Consider the following 14,494-nt stretch of genomic DNA (forward strand, 5'->3'; position numbering starts at 1 on the left):
AAGAAATTGAAGTTCATAATAGAAGAAGAACAAGAAAACTCACTCAGCTTTCTAGTCATAATCTCAAGAAAAGACAATAACAAACACACATTTGATATATACAGAAAACCCACAACAAGTGACACTATGTTATCTCAAAACACCTGCAGAATCAGAAACAGCCTACAATCAGATACAAGTTAAACAGACTCAGCAGGATCTTCCTAAAAGCTTCTGATTACCAAAAAGAGCCGGTCATTAAAAAGCAAACAGCATTAAAAATAGACACTAAGAAATAATGGTAGACGAACTAAACAGGAAAATAAAGACACAAATAGTGGAAAAACTAATCAAACTACACCAACCAATACAACCTGCACTACAACAAAAAATGCCATACAATAACCTACCACAACAAATTCACACATAAAATACCTAACAAAATGGTTCAAATGGCTCTGAGCACTATGGGACTTAACATCTGTGGTCATCAGTCCCCTAGAACTTAGAACTACTTAAACCTAACTAACCTAAGGACATCACACACATCCATGCTCGAGGCAGGATTCGAACCCGCGACCGTAGCAGTCGCGCGGTTCCGGACTGAGCGCCTAGAACCGCTAGACCACCGCGGCCGGCAAAATACCTAACATGTTCAAATGAACGAGACATGTACATTGCTTACAAAACAAACAGCTCAGTACAATAGCAATTTTAAAACTGAAATCAAACAAGACAGATATGACCAATCTGTTATCTATGAGCTCAGTTGCAGGGATTGTGAAAAAATATGGATTGGAGTGACTGACACGAAATTCGACACGCGATATAAAAAACTTATCAGAGTATTGAAATAAGGTGCAGACTATTCAAAATTTGCAGATAATCTAAAACATATATATCACAGACCAAGGAACACTGCAAACCATATGAATATCATACGAATAAGTAAAAACCGGTGGCCGAGCGGTTCTAGGCGCTTCAGTCTGGAACCGCGTGACCGCTACGGTCGCCGGTTCTAATCCTGCCTCGGCCATGGATGTATGTGGTGTCCGTAGGTTAGTTAGGTTTAAGTAGTTCTAAGTTATAGTGGACTTATGACCACAGATGTTAAGTCTCATAGTGGTCAGAGCCATTTGAACCATTTTTGAGTAAAGACGGACAACTCCTCCCTATGCAAGAAAATTTTCACATCCGCAAAACATTAATATAAAATAAACAGTTGCTCAGTGACAGACACTATAAAAAATAATTGAAAAATCACATAAGAAAGAAAAGATCTTTTTCTATCCTTCACTCTCTCCTACCCAGCCAACCCCCCCCCTTCCCCACCCCTCCCAATTTCATTTCACTTCTTGCTCCTCACCTTTACCTCCAAATCACTCAACATCACACTACTATGCACTAATGTTCCCTCATCTTTACTGCTCCCTCCCCCACATATTAAGTAAAGAACAAAGTATATAAATACACAGCAAGATAATACAACACACATACTGTTAACTAAAAGGTATAGGTCAGGGACAAATTAGAGGCGATGTCATTTTCGCAAAACTACAAAACACAATGCACTGTTATAAGTATAAAAATAAAGAGTAAACAGTGGAGTACGAAAAAGGGTGTGGCGTAAAACATAATAAATGCTTGGTTCTTCTGAGCAACGAAAAATTAGGCTACAATTATCAGTATCTAATGAAGAAAGACACCAAAGACGTGTTAGCAGATGGCATTGCCTGATGTAGGCGAGACACCAACCAGGAATCACCGTAAGTAAAAACCAACAAATGGTTGAAAAGAAATCAAATCGTAAATATCTTTAATTACAGACCATTAATGATGCTTTGCGTCAATAAAGCTTAACGCCTATGGTCAAAAAAGTACATTTTCTTGCAGATGTGACGATGGAACGAAAATATCCTCAGGAATGTTCTATGTATGTAAGACTTCGTTTGATCTTCCGGAAAGTCTACATAATGAAGTTGTCAATATGCTTAGAGTGGACTGCCGTAGTCTATAAGAAGAAGTAGAGGTTTATCCATATAGACACAATATTTATTGTGGCCAAATTTGATTAAAATCTACTATGTTACAACAGATGACGGGAGTATTTCTGCAATAAATATTTATCCACGTTCCTTACAACTAGAGACGAGTTTACTGCAGCACGAAGAACAATTATTATGACTGTAGGCAACGTTTTTAGTAGCTTCTGAAAACGTACTTGAGGTGACGTGAGAAATTTGGCAGAGTTACATGATCGCATATGTGTTGTGTAGCATGGCGTTAGAGCTTTTTCAAGCGGGTATTTTCTCTTTTCCTCTGTCCTTTTGTCCTGAGTCCTGAAATTCGAGCGTCCTGCCTACCCAATGTCTTCTCGTTAGCGTTCTGAACCGACAGCTGCTTTAGGCTCGAAGACATCCTAACGAAGCACCTATCAAATGTCGTCTTGTTAGCGCTCTGAACCGACAGTTGCTTTAGGCTTTGAAGACACCCTAACGAAGTACACTATGCCTATTCCCAAAAATTGTGCCCTTCATATTTCCTGCGGATGGCTGCGACTTGGAGAATTCGCATGTCGTCTCTCCATGGACTGTCTTTTGAATTACAACTCGTTGTGGTGTGGGACATCTGATTTCCAGTAATGAAACCGCAAAAAACTTTATCGTCTTCAGCCTCAGATTGGTGCAGCAAGCTGTAACTTGACGGACTCATTGCGTGAATAAGAGTTGAATTCTGTCCATTCACTGTCGCCATCGGCTCGGCTGAGTACGCACTAAGGTTGGTGAGGATTAGCCAAAGCCATCTAAAAACAATGCCTGCACATGTGCTTCTGAGAGAGCTGTGACGTCACCGTCCTGTGGCAGCGCATTACGATCTCTGATAGACGCGGTGGTTCGCAAACGTGGTTTCGTAGTCGCCATGTTCGTACCATTTGTGGTGCAAATCTTATGCATCGCTGTTAAAATACACGCCTTGGAATGTGACTTAGTGCCTTTTCCAAATTCCACTGAAGTATTGTATGACCGATTGTAGGGAAATCATGATAATGGTCCTAAAGATAATGTGTTTACATTACTATCTGACGAAGCCTCAAGATGGAAATGTATCTCATCAGTTCTCAAGAAGGTCCGTTTTAAAACTCTGCACATTTAATAACGTGATACTTCCAAGTGAAAATTCTAACGAATAGGCTGATTACACCAAAATTTATAACCTCACGTCGCACAATGTTGAACTAGTTCTCCTTTGTCATTTTGCGTTCTATCTCTAGATTAACAGTAATATGTATCGTATGTTTTAGATATGTGAATTCAATTTCAATGTAGACGACATTTAAAGTACTATCAGCGTGTTCGACAAATGAACTGGCAAACTCCTTATGGACTATCCACGTTTAAAGAAAGGTTAGTGAAAATTTATTTAGCACTTAGTAGAAAATACTTGTAATCAGTTTTAAAAACATCGAAACTGACAGCACCGATGCCTTGATTTTGTTCCGACGTTAATAGTGGTTCAGCACATACAAGAGCATTGTTTGTCTCTTTATTTCCAGATGCTACCCCATTGAATTTGCCAGGGCACCCTACTTAATCGAACCAGGCATCTGCTCTAGAAGTTCCAGATAGAAGATCCAGATAGTCGTCAAGAATGTTTGGAAAACAGGATACATGAGATACCCGTTTAACAGAGTGTGGAATCAAGCAAAAATTATTGAGACAATTTCATTTAGCAATTTAGAAAAATGTAATGCCGAATTATGTGTTTGTGAAAAGCCCAATGACTGGATCATGATAAACAAAAAGCAGTTGCATCTTGTGTTGTTAAAGGGTGATCCTTGTCCAAGGGTTGTATGTTATGTAGTTATAAATAGCAATTTATTGCTAAGTGCCTTTGTTGATGATGAGTTAAAGCAAGATAGAAACATAAAGTTATATGTGGCGCCGTTGGCGCCAGTCGCGTCTCTGTATTCACTTAAGATCTCTGCAATCGACTCTGTATCGCGTGGTCGCAGTTTTTCTCTTTGGTCGCTTTTCGGCTGTTTGAGCCCCGACGCTGTGGGGAAAGGGCTGGTTTTGGTCGGTTGTTTGGCGCTCCGGAGTGCAGTCTGGTTATCGGCGGTCGCTCTTTGCGCATGCTCTGCCTCTTTCGGTCACGTGGCCAGTGGGGATGTGGACGGAGACGTGCGTTCTGTCGGAGAGTGTGTACTGCGTCTAGTGAGAGGGTTATGGTCTCGTCTGCGCTGCTAAACGATGTGAAAATGTGAAAGTGGCTTTGGAAGGTATCAGCCTGCAATCGGATACGCTACAGAATCAAACGGTGGGAATTAGTGCCGGCCGAAGTGGCCGCGCTGTTCTGGCGCTGCAGTCTGGAACCGCGAGACCGCTACGGTCGCAGGTTCGAATCCTGCCTCGGGCATGGATATGTGTGATGTCCTTAGGTTAGTTAGGTTTAACTAGTTCTAAGTTCTAGGGGACTAATGACCTCAGCAGTTGAGTCCCATAGTGCTCAGAGCCATTTGAACCATTTTTTTGGGAATTAGTCAGCTTCTTAAAGTCCAGCGGTATATATGCATATTGAATTTCGTGCTGTTTGCAATTAACGGCTCTCCCAATGTTTGGACACCCATGTTATCTGTTTCGTTTTGACCACTGGTACACAACCTATTGAACAGTGGTTACCAGTGTGAATGAGGATTGCCTGTTTTGGACGCACTTAAGATACGGGGAAGGAGAGTATATATAAGTGCGTGTCTGTGCACTCCGAAATAACCACGGGTTCGGTTTTCTGGCTGTCTACTGGTATTTAGGCAATGTGTTCAGATGTAAACAAGCAGGGGGCTTAATGTTGAAAAATTTATTTTGTGCTAGAGTCCTGTCGTATTGTAATTGTTTAGTGTGTCTTTATGGAATATATACAATTAATCGGCTCTGGCGTTATAAGCTACGAGTGCGTGATTAAGCGCTATGACAGCTTCTTATATATTTGAGAAAATTATCACTGACCCGCTCTTGCAGTAATAAGGCTGTCTGCACATATTATTAATGACAAAATAGTGCAGATATTTAAAGTGGATAATTATGAATGTGAACAGTTTGTGGGTCCCTTGTGGCCGTATCCCTGCTTTGAAATTTTTCTAATGTTTTAAGGATTATGCTACTCCGGATACTGCCCAGTTGTTGTGTGGTTTTACGTTGTTGTTTCAGTGGTGTAATACGCGTTGCGCGTCGTCCGCTGTGGCCGGTCGTTTAACTGGAGGACGACGCCTTGGCGGCGGCCATTTTGAATTGTAGCCGATAACGTGGTCGCTGTGTATATCAGTAGACTCCAGTTCTTTGGCGAATTTAACTTGAGTATTTTATTATTTGTTCCTGGTGGCGCCGAGGCGTCCGCTTTCGTTGTTCACCGTTCCTTTCAGCTTTCATTCAGTCTCCATCTGAGTTGTACTCGTAGATTCCGTGCACCTCTGAAGTGCCAATACTTGTCACTGAACTTTGTAATACCTGAAAGATGCCTTTCATTTAATATCCTATTATGAGAGAGAAATTGTGAGTTGTTTCTACTGTTATATCTTAAAAGGTGTCCTGCTTCTGTGGGAGTTTTCCTCGGTAAATCATGTATTGTTTGTATGGTTCTTAAGATTTATGTAAAGAGGGTTTTAAAATAATTTGTTCTTTGGGATGGCCTTTGACGCCCATAGACATTTTGTCTGTCCAGTAATGTTTCAGATTCTAGAGCAATTATGTATATTATTCTGGGGTAGCAGCAGTTTCCTGTTGCCATGCAACTGTTAAATAAAATCTGTTGGAAATTGCAAGCCAGAGTCTGTGTTTGATTGGTAATAGTTGCCTTCTCTTTATTGAGTTGAAGTATCCTTGAGCATGTGTCCCACGTGACGAAATGTATGGAATATCTGATGTAACTGAGGCTCCTGTTGTGGCGAGCTTGTATTTCATTACTGTTGAGTCAAGATACTATTTCGGTGAAGTACGCTAAAAGCGCTGTAAAGTGTATAAATGCAGACTGAACCGACAAATGAAAACTGGTACCAAGATCAAGAGTTTGTTTTTAGAGATAAGTCTTGATTACAAAAATTGTGACAGGCCGGAATTTTAACCTTGGTCTCCTGTTCACTAAACAGATGCGCAAACCACTACGCCACACTGGTAACAGCACGGATTACCCTAGCATGCCTCCCTCCTGAATCCATTTTCCCAATCATTCTTCAGTCCACTTGATATTTCCTCCAAGCTCGAACAGCATTGTAAAGGCCCTCGAAATTTATAGAAGTAGTACCTCAGCATCGAACGAAACGGGAGATTCTGAATGAAACCCAGTCACAGGCAACTGTTAATCAAAGTAAACTATACAGTTCCAGAGATGTAAAGTGCTTATTTTTATAAAGTGAAGCTTGTACTGGACTTCACTTTTGAAGTGAAATGAGAAACTACTTTTCCGTTTTAGCCTAAAGTTATTAGGACTTCAGTTTTCGTTAGAGAGCATGCGATTACAGAAACTTAAATTACTGTTTTTACCGCAAAGCTGTTAGGACTGTAAGATGTGTCCATTGGAGTGTCTGTGACGTTTTTCAATAACCCTGGAACTCGTTTCCTTACCCTGTGATTCTAAAATTCTAAGTGGCTCCTTTATTTACGAGCTATCACCTATTTTGTTTCACTTACTTAGGACTAGCATTCATTTTATTTAACTTATTGATGAGCCATCCTTTCTTGCTCGTCAGTTTTGACCTACGGAACTTGACGTACAATAAATAAAGTGATGCAGTACGATATAGGAAGTAGTCTGTGACTACAGAAGACAGTGTCACAGGACACCCCGAAGTCGTAACATAATACATATATGTCGTATTGGTAGAGATAATTCCACCTGATGATGTAATTTAAATCTTTTATACGAGTTGAGGAAATAAACTAAACACTGACTGGAAACGGTAAACTTTTCGTTTTGATCGATACCAATATGGCGATGAGGTCCCATACTCCTTGACAGAGCGTAGGGGACGATCCGGGAGACCCGCACAGCCGTACTTAGCGAGGTCCTAGCGGAGGTGGTTTGCCTTCCTCCGACCGTAATGGGGATGAATGATGATTATGAGGACGACACAACACCCAGTCATCTCGAGGCAGGTGAAAATCCCTGACCCCGCCGGGAATCGAACCCGGAACCTCGTGCTCGGGAAGCGAGAACGCTACCGCGAGACCACGCGCTGCCGACTCGATATTAATATACTGTTAAAATGTTGGGTCTTATGAACAAAATTAAATTCCATCTATCACCTTCTCTTCGTGTTTCTGACATTGGGTAGATCTCACACCCAGTTATGTTTTTTCTTCATCCAATGTCAATTTGTAAAAATTCTCCTTTCCTAGTGCTGCATATAACGGATGAAATAAACCTGATTTTACACTCTCTGTCGTCAACTTTTGTTACCGTAACCTAGAACGACAAGACTGCCTGGAAGCAGAGATGAGTGAGCGGCCGCAGAAGGTGAGACCCGACAAGAGACGGGCTGCAGCCGCGGCGACCCTAAGCGGTCGAGTCGTTTAATGAAAGCGACTCCTCGCAGAATTTCGCCGCCGCGCACGCCCTCGGAAAACTGCACGCGCCGGGGCTGCTGCTGCCCGTTTATTAACTCCGGGCCTAATCTGCGTTCCCGTAGCTCCGCTGGAAGCGCTAAAGTTTTTAATTCAAGAACCAAATTCCAGCGCCCTGAAAAATTCAGGCAGCCTCATCTACATAGCGGGCTGCTGGATCGTTGGCCTCTCTGCTGTCTCAGTTTTCGCCAAAAGTGATTCCCCTCGCCACGAACAACGCACGTCACGAGGGATCCAGTCCTTCACAGTTACGATTGTGGACAGTCTAGGAAAACATGTTACTACTTCCTCTGGGAGCGTGATGGTGTCATTGGGAACATGGTGTTGACTGACCGTCGAATACTGACTTGTGCAGAAAGACGTCCTAGTGGTCATTAGTGCCCAAACCGATGTTAGACTAATAAAGGTAAGAGCGAAGGTCATTTCGAAACTAATACGCCCTACTTTTTTTGTCAGTTGACTTTGAGTGTCCGAGCCCAGAGCATTTTCATTGGCTCCCTTTATGGCACCCCTTGAAAGCTTTTCGTGTTGATATCGAGCGGCGGTGTGTTTCAAATATTTTCCTCGGGCATCCATAAGAAAACTGCATGATTTCAACTCTGGGCGTCACGATTCTGATCTGCATCGCAGAGTCATCAACTTACATTTCGCGGAAAGACCACAAAGATAAGATAAGAGAGATTAGGGCTCGTACAGAGCCATATAGGCAGTCATTTTTCCCTCGTTCTGTTTGGGAGTGGAACAGGGAGAGAAGATGCTAGTTGTGGTACGAGGTACCCTCCGCCACGCACCGTATGGTGGATTGCAGAGTATGTATGTAGAGGTAGATGTAGATGTAGGAGTGAAATGTGGGTAATAGACGATACGTAACACAGGGAAAGATAACATTTCATTAGAATTTCTAAAATCATTTGGGAAAGTGGCAACAAAATGACTGTTCATATTGGTGTGTAGAATATATGAGTCTGGGGACAATTATCGCACAATCAGCGTAACAGTTCATGCATCCAAGCTGCTGAAAATAATAATATACAGAAGAATCGAAAAGAAAACTGAGGACGTGTTAGATGATGATCAGTTTGTCTTTAGGAAATGTAAAGCCAACAGAAAGGCAGTTATGACGTTGTGTCTGAAACAGAAGCAAGGCCGAAGAAAAATCACATTCATAGGATTTTTCGACGTGGAAAAAGAATTCGACAATGCAAAATGAGGCAAGTTGTTCGAAATTCTGAGAAAAATATGGGTAAGCTATAGGGAGAGACGGGTAACACACAATATGTACAAGTGCCGAGAGGGAACAATGAGAGTTGAAGAACAAGAACGGAGTACTTGGATTAAAAAGGAGCTAAGACAGGGATGTAGTCTTTCAACCCTACTGTCAAGTCTATGCATCGAAGAAGCACTGACGAAAATAAATGGAGGTGAAAGGATATCAATGATAAGATTCGCTGATGACATTACTATCCTGAGTGAAAGTGACGAAGACTTACAGGGTCTGTCGAATGGAGTGAACTCTCTAATGAGTACAGCATATGGATTGACAATAGGTCGAAGAAAGATGGAAGCAATGAGAAGTAGCAGAAATTAGACCAGCGGGAAACTTAACGTCAGAATTGGTGAACACGAAATATATGAGGTAAAGGAAATCTGCTGCATAGGGAGCAAAATAACGCATGATGGCAGGAACAAGCAAGACATAAAAAGCAGAGTAGCACTGGTAGAAGAGACGTGTACTAATATCAAATATAGGCCTTAAGTTGAGGAAGAATTTTATGAGAATGTACCGGCTGATCAAAGAGTCAGTGTAAATCTGAAAACTGAATAAATCACGGAATAATGTAGATAGGACAAATTGACACATATGCTTGGAATGACATGGGGTTTTATTAGAACCAAAAAAATACAAAATTTCAAAAAATGTCCGACTGATGGCGCTTCATCTGATCAGACGAGCAATAATAAGCATAACAAAGTAAGACAAAGCAAAGATGATGTTCTTTACAGGAAATGCTCAATATGTCCACCATCATTCCTCAACAATAGCTGTAGTCCAGGAATAATGTTGTGAACATCACTGTAAAGCATGTCCGGAGTTATGGTGAGGCATTGGCATCGGATGTTGTCTTTCAGCATCCCTAGAGACGTCGGTCGATCACCATACACTTGCGACTTCAGGTAACCCCTAAGCCAATAATCGCACAGACTGAGGTCTGGGGACCTGGGAGGCCAAGCATGACGAAAGTGGCGGCTGAGCACACGAACATCACCAAACGACGCGCGCAAGAGATCTTTCACGCGTCTAGCAATATGGGGTGGAGCGCCATCCTGCATAACCATCGTACGTTCCAGCAGGTGTCTATCAGCCAGGCTGAGGATGATGCGATTCTGTAACATATCGGCGTATCTCTCATCTGTCACGGTAGCAGTTACAAAACCAGAATCACGCATTTCCTCGCGGAAAAAAGGCCCGATAACGGTAGATGTGGTAAATCCAACCCATACCGTTACTTTCTCGTCGTGGAATGGAGTTTCCACGACAGTTCTAGGATTTTCGGTAGCGCAAATTCTGCAGTTGAGGGCGTTGACAGACCCTCGGAGCGTGAAATGAGCTTCGTCGGTCCACAACACGTTACTCAACCAATCGTCATCTTCCGCCATCTTTTGAAACGTCCACACCGCAAATGGCCTCGGCTTCACTAAATCGTCAGGTAACAGTTCATGATGCAGATGTATTTTGTACGGATAGCATCGCAGGGTAGGCCTAACTGCCAACCAAACAGTAGTGTATGGAATGCCGGTGCGAAGTGCGACTGCACGAGCGCTGACTTCCCCGTGCATAGACGACTCGCTACAATCTCCACTTCTTCCTGAACTGTCTCAGCAGCATTACGCCTTGTGATCGGTCGGCCACTACGGGGTCTGTCGTCTAAACAACCCGTGGCTTCGAACTTCGAAATCATTCTTGTCACAGCTGCATTTGTCAACGGACCTTTACCCGTTCGAATCCCCTTCCTATGGCGATAGGATCGTAACGCTGAACTAGCACATTCCCCATTCTGATAATACAGCTTCACTAAAAGCGCCTTTTCAGGTAACGTCAACATGCTGCGACTGCTGGAGCATCTGATTGTCTCTCTCATTACAGCTCCTTTTATACACGATTGTCTAGCGCCATCTGTAGGACATTTTGTGAACTTTGTTTTTTTTTTGTTCTAATAAAACCCCATGTCATTCCAAGCATATGTGTCAATTTTTACCTCTCTATCTACATTATTCCGTGGTTTATTTAGTTTTCAAATTTATACTGATTTTTTGATCACCCGGTACTTTGTAAGCATACGATCGTGTGTTGTGAAACATGGTCTGCGAGAAAGCCAGAACGGGAGAGAATCGAAAATTGTGGTAAATCAGGAGAACATTAAGAAATAAACAGGTTGAGAAGGTAATGAGTGAGGAGGTTCTCCGCAGAAACCGCGAGGAAAGGAAAATGCGGAAAAAACTGTCAAAAAGCAGGGCTAATATGGTAACACATGTGTTAAAACTTCAGGGAGTAACATTCATGGTGTTAGAGGGAGCTGCAAAGAGTAAAAACCGTAGAGGAAGATCGAGATTGGAATACATCCAGAAAATAATTTTGGAGGTAGGTTGCGAGGGCTACTCTGAGATGAAGGGGTTGGCAGATGAGAGGAATTCGTGGCGGGCAGCATCAAAAATAAGTCTTTATGACAACCTTCCCATCATGTAATACGTCCACAGTGGCATTGCGTAGAATTTTTGTGAATCTTGATGCCAGTGTGGCATCATTAACTCATGTTACACCCCACAAAAATCTCTGAGGTCTGTTGTTTTTTTCTTTCGCATGTGTCGACACTTTGCTTATTGAAGCTTCGCCGAGCCTGAGGTTGACTTGCCAGGCCACTACGCCCTTGTACCGTTACAGAGGAAGCTGCACGCACCTCTGAGCCAAATTACAAACTTCTGCATCGCAATGGGAGACAATAATGGGGTTCTGAAAAAATGATCCTCTTAACTGTGATACGCAGTGTAGTTACCACAGTCCTGCAGAACAGATGAGTGCCCGAATGAGCGCTCCTGCGTTTTCTAGAGCAATCCCCACTCCGCCGTAATTAAGTGTTCATAAAATAGCAGCTTCCCCCATGAACCATGGACCTTGCCGTTGGTGGGGAGGCTTGCGTGCCTCAGCGATACAGATGGCCGTACCGTAGGTGCAACCACAACGGAGGGGTATCTGTTGAGAGGCCAGACAAACATGTGGTTCCTGAAGAGGGGCAGCAGCCTTTTCAGTAGTTGCAGGGGCAACAGTCTGGATGATTGACTGATCTGGCCTTGTAACATTAACCAAAACGGCCTTGCTGTGCTGGTACTGCGAACGGCTGAAAGCAAGGGGAAACTTCAGCCGTAATTTTTCCCGAGAACATGCAGCTTTACTGTATGATTAAATGACGATGGCGTCCTCTTGGGTAAAATATTCCGGAGGTAAAATAGTCCCCCATTCGGATCTCCGGGCGGGGACTACTCAAGAGGACGTCGTTATCAGGAGAAAGAAAACTGGCATTCTACGGATCGGAGCGTGGAATGTCAGATCCCTTAATCGGGCAGGTCGGTTAGAAAATTTAAAAAGGGAAATGGATAGGTTAAAGTTAGATACAGTGGGAATTAGTGAAGTTCGGTGGCAGGAGGAACAAGACTTTTGGTCAGGTGATTACAGGGTTATAAATACAAAATCAAATAGGGGTAATGCAGGAGTAGGTTTAATAATGAATAAAGAAATAGGAGTGCGGGTTAGCTACTACAAACAGCATAGTGAACGCATTATTGTGGCCAAGATAGACACAAAGCCCATGCCTACTACAGTAGTACAAGTTTATATGCCAACTACTTCTGCAGATGATGAAGAAATTGATGAAATGTATGACGAGATAAAAGAAATTATTCAGGTAGTGAAGGGAGACGAAAATTTAATAGTCATGGGTGACTGGAATTCGTCAGTAGGAAAAGGGAGAGAAGGAAACATAGTAGGTGAATATGGATTGGGGGGAAGAAATGAAAGAGGAAGCCGCCTTGTAGAATTTTGCACAGAGCATAACTTAATCATAGCTAACACTTGGTTCAAGAATCATAAAAGAAGGTTGTATACCTGGAAGAATCCTGGAGATACTAATAGGTATCAGATAGATTATATAATGGTAAGACAGAGATTTAGGAACCAGGTTTTAAATTGTAAGACATTTCCAGGGGCAGATGTGGATTCTGACCACAATCTATTGGTTATGAACTGCAGATTGAAACTAAAGAAACTGCAAAAAGGTGGGAATTTAAGGAGATGGGACCTGGATAAACTGAAAGAACCAGAGGTTGTAGAGAGTTTCAGGGAGAGCATAAGGGAACAATTGACAGGAATGGGGGAAAGAAATACAGTAGAAGAAGAATGGGTAGCTCTGAGGGATGAAGTAGTGAAGGCAGCAGAGGATCAAGTAGGTAAAAAGACGAGGGCTAATAGAAATCCTTGGGTAACAGAAGAAATATTGAATTTAATTGATGAAAGGAGAAAATATAAAAATGCAGTAAATGAAGCAGGCAAAAGGGAATACAAACGTCTCAAAAATGAGATCGACAGAAAGTGCAAAATGGCTAGAGGACAAATGTAAGGATGTAGAGGCTTGTCTCACTAGGGGTAAGACAGATACTGCCTACAGGAAAATTAAAGAGACCTTTGGAGAGAAGAGAACCACTTGTATGAATATCAAGAGCTCAGATGGCAACCCAGTTCTAAGCAAAGAAGGGAAGGCAGAAAGGTGGAAGGAGTTACAATTTGTACAGAAACCAGATGGCAGTTATAAGAGTCGAGGGGCATGAAAGGGAAGCAGTGGTTGGGAAAGGAGTGAGACAGGGTTGTAGCCTCTCCCCGATGTTATTCAATCTGTATATTGAGCAAGCAGTAAAGGAAACAAAAGAAAAATTCGGAGTAGGTATTAAAATTCATGGAGAAGAAGTAAAAACTTTGAGGTTCGCCGATGACATTGTAATTCTGTCAGAGACAGCAAAGGACTTGGAAGAGCAGTTGAACGGAATGGACAGTGTCTTGAAAGGAGGATATAAGATGAACATCAACAAAAGCAAAACGAGGATAATGGAATGTAGTGAAATTAAATCGGGTGATGCTGAGGGGATTAGATTAGGAAATGAGACACTTAAAATAGTAAAGGAGTTTTGCTATTTAGGGAGTAAAATAACTGATGATGGTCGAAGTAGAGAGGATATAAAATGTAGACTGGCAATGGCAAGGAAATCGTTTCTGAAGAAGAGAAATTTGTTAACATCGAGTATAGATTTAAGTGTCAGGAAGTCGTTTCTGAAAGTATTTGTATGGAGTGTAGCCATGTATGGAAGTGAAACATGGACGATAACCAGTTTGGACAAGAAGAGAATAGAAGCTTTCGAAATGTGGTGCTACAGAATAATGCTGAAGATAAGGTGGGTACATCACGTAACTAATGAGGAGGTATTGAATAGGATTGGGGAGAAGAGAAGTTTGTGGCACAACTTGACTAGAAGAAGGGATCGGTTGGTAGGACATGTTTTGAGGCATCAAGGGATCACAAATTTAGCATTGGAGGGCAGCGTGGAGGGTAAAAATCGTAGAGGGAGACCAAGAGATCAATACACTAAGCAGATTCAGAAGGATGTAGGTTGCAGTAGGTACTGGGAGATGAAGAAGCTTGCACAGGATAGAGTAGCATGGAGAGCTGCATCAAACCAGTCTCAGGACTGAAGACCACAACAACAAAATAGCAGCGACTAGCTGATAAGTTTATAACGTTCAGTAAATATGCTGAAGTAATGTTTATATCGGGTAATCAAAAAGTCAGTATAAATTTGAA

This window comes from Schistocerca piceifrons, chromosome 5 (genome assembly GCF_021461385.2).
Source record: "Schistocerca piceifrons isolate TAMUIC-IGC-003096 chromosome 5, iqSchPice1.1, whole genome shotgun sequence".
NCBI lineage: Eukaryota > Metazoa > Arthropoda > Insecta > Orthoptera > Acrididae > Schistocerca > Schistocerca piceifrons.